At 31.1% G+C, this 9,007-nt stretch overlaps 1 long non-coding RNA gene across 2 annotated transcripts; it reads left to right on the forward strand.

Annotated features, from left to right (window-relative positions):
* The first annotated feature begins 3,664 nt into the window (after positions 1-3,664).
* On the forward strand, positions 3,665-8,603 carry LOC137000275 (uncharacterized). 2 transcript variants are annotated; one of them, XR_010890558.1, is made up of 9 exons: positions 3,667-4,299; positions 4,795-4,943; positions 5,474-5,551; positions 5,649-5,810; positions 6,446-6,608; positions 6,696-6,979; positions 7,073-7,238; positions 7,340-7,472; positions 7,589-8,603. It is a non-coding gene; the product is annotated as an uncharacterized lncRNA (long non-coding RNA). The 2 variants fall into 2 exon arrangements; XR_010890557.1 differs by having other exon boundaries at positions 3,665-4,299; positions 6,696-7,238.
* Positions 8,604-9,007: the final 404 nt, after the last annotated feature.

The raw sequence follows: 9,007 nt of genomic DNA on the forward strand, positions 1-9,007 counted from the left end.
GAGATACAGGTGCGGCAATGACGTTTAATAAATTCGCCGAGAAATTAACGCGCGCGCTACCGGCCGTTCGAGCGTCAGCGGCGCGCCACGGCTGTCGTTTCCCCCCTTTTCCTTCAGGGCTTGACAGCCAAATTAAATTGGCAGAACGCGCGGCGTTTTTCCTCGCGCTTTTGATAAGGCACCCGCCGATAAAGCCGACAAATTGATCCATTGGAAAAACCCATTTTTTTCCACGCGCCATGCTAATTAAAAGTGGAATTTTTGCGTAAGATATATTTACCGTGAAAACATTCGCATAAGGCGAATTTAATTAAAGTTTTATAGAAAATAAATTACTTAAATAAATTGTGATGTTTGAAATATTTAACAAAATTGTTGAGTACGCGCGACAATTTTTATGGCGAAAATTTTACCAAGAACTAACTCCCTTTAATCCCTGTTGAACACATTTTACATATTCATCTCCAACATCGTTCAAGCTCCATTGCATCGCATTCTTCGCTAAAGCTTTTAAAAAGCTCGTAATGCACGCGTATTATTTCGCGCTGACCACTCGAGTTTTCGCATTCGAAATGGGATGCGGCTGCACCGCCGATGTAATCGCTTAGTCGCGCACTCTCAATTTTCCCAAGCAGCAGCCCGTCTCGGGAAAGAGCATCCGGCCACCGATAACGAATTCGTTTGCGCGAGCGCTACCGCCGCGCATATAACGATTATTCAAATCGTCTCTTCCGTGAGACGTCAGGAGCTTCGCGGTATTGAAGGATCCCCGCTATCTTTCGTGCGAGCGGGACGACTCGGCGAAGTAGAGAGAGAGTAGGATTCATTCGAGGAAGGCGCAACCCACCCACTATTCCCGACGGGTATCAACCGATCTGCGGTAGGCGACCCAGGCCATTAGGCAAAGCCTGTTGTTGTCCTTGTCCGTCGCACGCTCTTCTCCTCCTTTATCCACAACGCCGCTTCTCCCTTCCTCGCCGTGTCGACGCGTTAACTGAAAAGGGTGAAGCACGTGTTCCCGCGGGACGCTTTTTGCAACTCCGGACGACGAGACTGCCGACGGGGCTCTGTGAACCTGCTAAGTCCGCCGCCGCAATCCGCGGCACGTGCGTTTCCAAGACTCATCCTCCTTTCTTCGTGCGCGACGCGACGCCGTCGTCGTTCTCTTGTTGGGGGGGGGGGGGTCCGCATTAAAGGTCCCCTCACTCCGCGGTCCGTTTACTCATCTCTCTCGCCTCCCCTCTCTCCTCTTCCATAGGTAATTTCGATATCGACGCTCGCGTCCGGGCGCCGCGCCGCCTCTCGCTCACCCGGATTGAAGGATTTCGATCCGGGTGGCGCGCGCTCAGGTAATTTGTGGCGCTCCGAGGTGCGCGCGGCCGGTTCGTGCTTCCGCTTTAATACCCTCAGTGTGCGTACAGCCCGCCTTATGCATTATGAAGGCGCCGGCGTGCGAGCTTTGCGAAAGATTTCTGTTCTGGTCGAGAAAGAAGAGATTTTCCAGAATAAAGCGTGTAAGCTGATTTTTGATAGAATTTTTAAGCACGCCAAAAAGAATTGAGAAACTTAATTAGATTGAATTAAATTTATAACACCTTGTAGTTCAAATATTTGCAAAATTGTAATCAACAAAATCAAAAGATAAAATGTATAAATTAAAGTAATTATTTAATTTATTTCCTCGTTTTTAGCCAAAGAAACATATATGCGCATTAAATAAATTTTACCGATAAATTAAATGAACATAGAATTCCAAGACTAGAGATTTTGCAAATTAAACAGCAGATACTATTTTGAATCAGCATTATTCAAAAAGCGATAATAAAATGGTAATAATTGATAACAATTGGATGCTGAAAGTAGTAGTGAGGATTACAAGTCAGACAGGACGATCGACCGTTCTAATTGAATCTCGTTTTCAGTGCCCGACACACAGGTAATCCTCGTTAGACCGTGCAGTGGTCTACTTTTTTTGTTATTCATGACGAACATTTTCGAAGAGGGCGCGCCCGACTCAATCCCGTTCAAATTTCCGGTCTCAAGGCGCCTAAAGGAATTAGCATTCGATTTCGTCGTGCACAGAGTAGAGAGCAAGCACCTCATGGGAGGCGGCGCCCGACGGAAAATTCTCATCGCCACTCCGCTCGTTGCAACAGCGCCGGTATACGACTTTATTCTCCACATGTGGAAGTAATTAAATAAAAGTTGGAGGAAAAAAAAGAATTTTCAAATGGAATATTAGCGGCGGTGTAATCTTCGAGACAACTCGCGTTCACCTCGAATTTTGATGGATTTACAAAATGACGTTGGATTATTAAACAAAAGAAAACGCGCGGTGCATGTACGAACGATTTGAGTTTCATTGATTTGCTGTGCAACAGCTTTTCCATGTACAGATTACTCTTTATAAATGCATGCGTATTAAATGAGATAAATCAATTCATCAGACGGGTCATATTAAACCGATATTAAATATCTGCACGCGGAAGTTTTTATTTAATGTTGAACAAAACGCAATCAACTGATTTTACCGTCATACTTCACTAATGATTGCATATTAAGTTAATATCTTTGAAATTTATCAACGGGCTATTTTTCGTTAATTTACTGCACTCAAAAAAATGATCTTGTAATAATAGCTAAAATTTTCTAGGTGTAAAAAATTAACTAAAACAGATAAATGATTAGCAACTGTTGTGATATTGCATATGTAATTACTTAATCAGTTTAGATGACAGAAACAGAATATATATCTGTATTGTTTGTGAACTTTAAAAAGAAAGTTTCTCTAAAGCGCCTATCTATATAAGATCAATCACGTGTTAGATCATGCAATGAATAACATTTAGCAATGGTACCTAAATTTTTCAGAAGCTATTGCTAGAACATTACTGCTATAAATTCTATATGTGACAAACAATGTTTTCACAGATACGAAAAATAGCGATACATTCTTGTTGCGATATCTAGAAATCTAACTACATCAGCGAAATATTTTTTTGAGTGTGAGATTAAAGAAAATTAAAAGAAATAAAAACTTTAACCAGACCGACATGGAAAGATTTTACACTTTAAAAATAGTGTTGATATAAAATTTGTATATTTCAATAAAATATATTTTATATTGCGCAAGAGAGAATCCGCAATATATCTAATGTTTCACTCAAAAAAATGATCTTGCAATAATAGCTAAAATTTTCTAGGTGTAAAAAATTAACTAAAACAGATAAATGATTAGCAACTGTTGTGATATTGCATATGTAATTACTTAATCAGTTTAGATGACAGAAACAGAATATATATCTGTATTGTTTGTGAACTATAAAAAAAAAGTTTCTCTAAAGCACCTATCTATATAAGATCAATCACGTGTTAGATCATATATCAATCACGTGTTAGAAAGTTTGATTGAAATAAACAGAAAAAATCAACAGTGCAAACAAATGAATTTATGATCTGCACATCTAACAGTTTATATGACGCGCCCAATTTGTCTAGCTCTTTTAAAATAGATATTGGATGTTTACGATAATTCAAGTTCGAGTTAGTTTCACTAGGACCGAAAAATGAGATAGACATAACCATCTAGAACCTTTATGATTCATGACAACTCAACGCTGTCTTCTATTGCTTGAGTTAAATTCATTGAATTTGTTGAGTTTAATAAATATAATTATATACATATATATATAATTATATCTATTAAAGAGGTATACCAACATACATACCAACATTATTTGTTTCTTTCATAGACTGATTTGCAGTTAACCTTTTTTTATTACAATAAAATTTGCTCTAAACTCAACAAATTCAATTAATTTAACTCAAGCAATACAAGACAGCGTTGAGTTGTCATAAATCATAAAGATTCTAGATGGTTATGTCTATCTCATTTTTCGGTCCTAGTGAAACTAACTCGAACTTGAATTATCGTAAACACCCATTAGCTGCGATATCTAGAAATCTAACTACATCAGCGAAACATTTTTCTTAGTGTATCACGATCACGCCGCGTGTGGCGCATGCAACACGTACTGCGTAAAATTTCGTGCCAGCGCCCATCGTGTAGTACATGTTAATACCAGTTCAGACAAAGGGACAACGCATATTAAACACATAGGCAAATCGTGCTTCGAGTTTGTGTCTCATTTGGGTGTTTGTGAAAGTTTTACTGTGGAAGAAGTTTGACCGTGACGGTTGTGTGTGTAATAATGTCAGATGATAACATTTTCATCGAATTGACGACTAGAGATTTATTAAAAACATGGAATCTCGAGCAATATGCATCGGCGTTTGAAAGTAAAAATATAATTATTTACTTGATTAAATATTATAATTAGATTAGATATCAATTGCATTAATTTTTTGCACTATTGTTAAAATAAATTAGTTTCTTTCACATGCCATTATTTATTTTTTAAGCAAGTATGTTAATAAAAAAACCGTCAAAATTTTTCCTGCTTTATAATATATCAACAAATAGTTATAAATTTTTGTCATAAAGCTCTTTCTCGGATATAAATTTCAAGAATATTGCGTGCACGCGCGCGAACATACAATTATATACATATACCGTTCGCAGAATATTCTCGAATATTTTAGAATATTCTACGAATATTTTGTGCTACCTGAGTATATATGTATGTGTTTTTATTATTGATAAAACATTACATATATAGTAATTTAACTATATATGTATTTTATTCAAATTACATAGTTATGTGTGATTTCAAATAAGTATTTTATCACATATCTAATAAATATTCATAAATATTTATATTTATTTTGTATTAGGTAATTGTATAGAAACCGCAGAATTTGAAAGTCTATTAGAACCTGAGTGGAAGAAAACTTTAGAATCTTTGATCCCACTTTCTGGCCACAGAATGAGATTCGTGAAAAATTTGAAAACTTTTATCAAAGACAACACAAATGAAATGGAGGTACGATATAATTAGTTAATACATAGATATTAATATATGGATGCTTTACATTTAGCAAAAATATATGTCTTTAAATAGAAATACATATAATTGAATTTTTACATGTCTTGTTACATTTTCAAAGAAAATATTTCTTGTGACATTTGAGAAAGAGAGAGATTCAAGTATTTTATTAATATATAAATTAAATAAAAAATTTGCAGCATATTTAGTAATGTGACATATCAAATGTGTGAGTAAAAATGAATATGGCATGCAAAAAAGTTAATTAATTTTAATGCAAAGAAAAAAGATTTTAAAATATTTGAAAAAAATAATTTTAAATACATAATTTATAGTGTCTAAAATATATTTGTAAAAAGAGGTAGAAAAAGAAAGAGATAATAGAAAAATAAATTGTAATTCAGTATATTTTTAATAAACTTTATATTATAATATAACTTTATATCTTTAATCAAATTTTGAGAACTTTATCTCTAAAATATCATTACGTTTTCAATTCTGAATTTCTTTATTCCACTCTGTTGTAGATTGATGAAAATAATTTTACAAAGATACGTGAGAAAGATAAAAGTAAAAAGACTGTTATTCCTCTTTCACTTTAACTAGTAAGTATGCTTTAATATTGTATTTAATTTAAAAGCTTATTTCAAAAAATTTAAAAATGTTTATTTTTAAATATTAAATTATCAATTCCATACATAGAATATTTCAAACGAATCAGAAGATATTCAAGAAATTGAAGAAATTCCAAAAAACAACAATCAAGAGAAAAACTTGGAGGAATCTATTCATCAAGAAGCTTCAAAAAATATTTTCAAAAAAAGAAAGAGAGAGAGTGACGAATGCAATGTCACACGAGGTGAAGTAAGTTATGAATAATCGATTTTGTAAAAATATATTACAAAGTATCTATTCAAATTTTGTAAAAAAGTTCCTTGAAAATTCCCTGATTTTCCATTTTTGTTCAAAATTTAATAAAGAGAATATTTTTATGATTTTTTAATGCAATTTTCTAAAATGTTGTTTTTGCATGCGTTTTCTAATATTTTTTAAATAATTTTTTTAATAATTTTGTCCAGCAACTTCCTTTCCTTCTAAACAAGTCAGCTACAGGTAGATGTTTCTTACAACTAGCGAAGCAAGGCTCTTATTTGAAGGATAAAGATAGAAATAAGTTAACAGATATTATTATTGAGAATCAATTGAGCAAATTGAATGACAAGTAAACTTATTTGTTATTTTATAATTTTAAGTTGTGATCCTCATTATCATAATCATTTTTTCTCGTTTTTTATAAATTGTCTCTTTTTTTTTTTAAATGTTATTTTTTCTGCTTAGAATTTCACCTACAGAGTTCACTGAACTGGTTGGTGCTATTCAATATTTATTTCCCCAATAAGATAGCGTAAGATAATATAAATTTTAATAACGAGTTATTGAATATAAAACACTGCACATTTTTATGTAGATTTGCATTTATGCTAAATTTATTTTTGCAGGAGCTTTATTACATTCTATATAAATATATAAATGGAAATAAACTGTTGGTAAAAGGAAAATTAATCACAAAATACTATTCTATACGAAAAGAATTTAAAGCTCTTGGTATTATTGCATCTAAAAGTAAGGATCAATCAGATTCTCAAGATGATTTAGTAGCAGGTTTGTTGTTTATTTATATTTGCAGTTTTTTCTGTAATTAGATAATAAATTTTAAATATTTTTTGTTATTTTTATTTTATTAAATAGATGATGATCTGCAAGGAAAACTTGCTTTTCTTAAGGAAAATGTAGAACCATGGCCTACAATAATAGATTATTGGACAGATACGTCAAAACAAAGAATTGCACAATTGCATGCTAAATCTCGACTTACAAATAAAGAAAATGACAAAAGAAATATTAATAAAAGTAAGACTAACAGAGTAATTCTACAAACTACTACACTAATTCAAGAAAAGAAAGAGCTGGAAAATATTTCAACTTATTTAAAAAAATACCCAGTTCTTCAAGAAAAACTTGGATACACTTTGGTTAATATTATTTTAATATTATGTACTGCTTTGCATTTTATCATGTACTATAAATTGATTTTGTATTTTAACTTTCTATTTTTTATATTTTAGTTTAAAATAGATTTTGATTTACTATATCCCGAACAAAAACTAAAGGCCTATAATTCTTATTCGGAGTTTTGCAATCGTATTATACAAGCGCTAAACAATGAAGACAATAAATGTGAGACCGTTAAAGATAATTGTCTACTTTTTGCAAATGATGAGATTTCAGAAGGTAAAAAAATGTTGGACACAATTTTATTTTTATTGCAAAGTATTCATTTTTTACAATTTTAAATTGGCTTTTATATTGTCAATTTTTCCTTTTGTTAATAGATAGCAAAAATTTAGTGGCATTATTGTCACTTTGTTATTTAGATACTGTCGTAACAGTTGCGCGTAAATCCGGTCCGGTACATGGAGGCTACCTCATAGAGAAATTCAAGAGGGCGTAATTTCCCAAATTGAAGTAAGTGTTTATCTTACAGAAATGTTACATACATATCTTTTGTCTTTAAGATTTAAATATTTTTGGAAAAATATTTTAATTTAATTTTAATTTTATTTAAATATTTTAATTTTTAGAGTGTTCAAAAACTTCAAACGTTTATTCAAGAAAGAGAAAAAAAATTAATTCACTGGAATCTTACTATGCAGCCATATGTTCTCATCTGTGGATCATCCATAGAAGACATAGATGCTTGTTACGTTATTCTCGACAGAGAGACACAATTTCTCGCTCAATCCCCAATAAGAGCTTTAGATCTATGTTTTAAGATTATTCACTCAGCTCATTTAAACTACTCTCCCGAAAGTTATCGCTTATGGAGACTAATTCAGAAGGAGTTGTACAACTTAACAACTGAATTTGATGAATGGAAGTCTGATGCTCAACTACCAAAATTATTTAAAAAATTTTCTTGTAAGTAAAAATACGAGATCTGTTTTTATTTTTCAGCTTTTAAATGTTATTTTATTTTTTGTCTGATATATGCAATGCGTATTAAATATGCAAGCATATGTTTAAGTTTATATATTTTTTTGACTATATATTTGATTGTTATTTGTACGCTCAAAAAACTAATTACTATAATTTAAGGTACTATCTTATTATAATCTAAAGTAGATAATATTTGTTTAAATTTAATATTTAGAATTAATATTTAATATTTTGAGGTATTTTGAGATTGAGTTTTACAGCAATGAAATTCTTATAAATTTTACTTTATATATAGGTAAATAATAATAATAATATCTGTTTCGTATGCAATGTCCTTTTTTGTACAATGTACAATGAACATTTTCATTGTTATAGTGTTTGTAATACTGCTAAAATAATAGCAATTTTAATTACTGATCTTTTACATTATTTACCTTTGTTATATTGTAAAGGCAGTGATGGAAAACAATATGTCACACTGCATCATTTACTGTAGCAATAAAAATATGTATTTGATAATGTTTATACATATATATATATATATATATATATATATATATATGTATAAACATTAACATTATATAAAACACTAACATTACCTATATGATATAAAAAATTAACATATATAAAAGATTGAAAACACATTGAAAATAAATGTATTCTTTTTCATAAGATATTAGTATTTTTATTAGTGCCTATTAGTATTTATATATGTATTTTTCAATACATATATAATTATAAATCTTTCTTTTTAGTTATCTATCCTGTGTCCAGAGACTGATCCTGTTACTGATATATATATAGGAAGAAAAAGTATTAATAGTCAGACTTTATTTTTTTCTACGCACAAATTGTTTGGGAAGGCAAATTACTACAATATATAAAAATACATATTTAATATATGTACCTACAATATAAATAATGAAACTAGAAAGATAGCCTATAGCCATAGTAATTCCCATTATTTATGAGTAGAAAAAGATTAACTATAGTTTAGATTATTATATTCTACAGAAGTGATATATTTGATTAAATAATTATATTCTAGATGTCACAGTTAACTT

The sequence above is a fragment of the Linepithema humile genome, chromosome 1, assembly GCF_040581485.1.
Source record: "Linepithema humile isolate Giens D197 chromosome 1, Lhum_UNIL_v1.0, whole genome shotgun sequence".
NCBI lineage: Eukaryota > Metazoa > Arthropoda > Insecta > Hymenoptera > Formicidae > Linepithema > Linepithema humile.